Genomic DNA, 1435 nt, shown 5'->3' on the forward strand with positions numbered 1-1435 from the left:
TCCACACTTTATAAAATCAACTCCATGCCGCCGTGGATAGTTGGGTATGAACAGGTCGGGAGAATGCAAAACGCGTCCACTCACGGGGCACAATGCACTTGCCGTGCTTCGGGCTGGTGTGGATAGTGGGAGTTTGAAAAGGCATTTGCCAGCATTTAACATGGAGCACTGGCAAATGCATCCTTTATTGTGCATGAGACGCACTTGCGCCTGCACCCCCCCCCCCCCCCCTTTGTGCACGAGACGCATGTGCTACCGAACCCCTAACCCTGTCTCCCTGAAGTGGGCACGGTTGCCGTACCCTGCCGCAAGATTTACTGAGACACACAAGCATCTGAGACACCTGTGTGTCAGGCAGATGGAGCGCCTCTCTGCTGGCATCTGCAAGCGCAGGAGATCTGGCGGTTACCAGCGCTGTGTGAGAGGCGCTCTATAGGCTTTCCGGGGACAGTGCGGTGACTACGCTGCCTGACAGTATGGTGACTGGGGCTGCCACAGGAACACTACGCTGACTACGAAGGGCTGCCGCGGAGACACTACGCTAATTGTGCTAGGCAGCCATTGGGCTACGCTGACAATGTAGCTTAGGCTGCCCCCATGAAACTACACAAGTACCTAATGAACTATACTCAGGAAAATAATTTATCTATTTATACCTAATTATGTCAACTACCGTTATGGTATGGAAATACTTCATATATTTGTGCACGTTGGAGAGACCTAATCATGATGTCTTCTATTTACAGCTTTTGGGCTAATAATTCACACAGCATTAATGACAGGAATAAATTGTATTAAATTGGACTACTTGAGTATGGAAGCAGATCGTAAGACAGAGGTTATTATTAAATTATACATGAATAGTCTTTGGCATTATTAGTTGAATAGTCATTTGATCCATTTCAGCAGAGATTGAACTGGCAACTGTCATATTTGCATTTCTGTGGGTGGGAGAAATAGATAAACAAGTAGGTATTACAGCATGAAGTAGGTCACCTAAAAATAAACCCGCAGCACATAAGTGAACATTAACTGCTTTATCCCTAGATGCACTATAAATGTATTCCTCATACTATCTCCCAAGTACTTGTCGCTTTTTAGCATCACTAGTTACTAAGATAAGTATATTCACAGCTGTTTATACAGATATCCACCAGGTATGCTAAAATCTTTTTGATGTATAGTTTCTATTAAATAATAAAAATGGATAGTTCTGAAAATGTTCATTATAACAAATTAAAAAAGTAAACTTGTAGCAGTTGCCCTCAGCAACTCTGCAGTTGACCAAGAGAGTTATCTGCAGCTGGCCAAGAGACAGTTACCTGCAGCAGCTCTGCAGCTGGCCAAGAGACAGTTATCTGCAGCTGGCCAAGAGAAAGTTATCTGCAGCTGGCCAAGAGACCGTTATCTGCAGCTGGCCAAGAGACAGTTACCT

Source organism: Crinia signifera, chromosome 4 (genome assembly GCF_055691185.1).
Source record: "Crinia signifera chromosome 4, ASM5569118v1, whole genome shotgun sequence".
Lineage (NCBI taxonomy): Eukaryota > Metazoa > Chordata > Amphibia > Anura > Myobatrachidae > Crinia > Crinia signifera.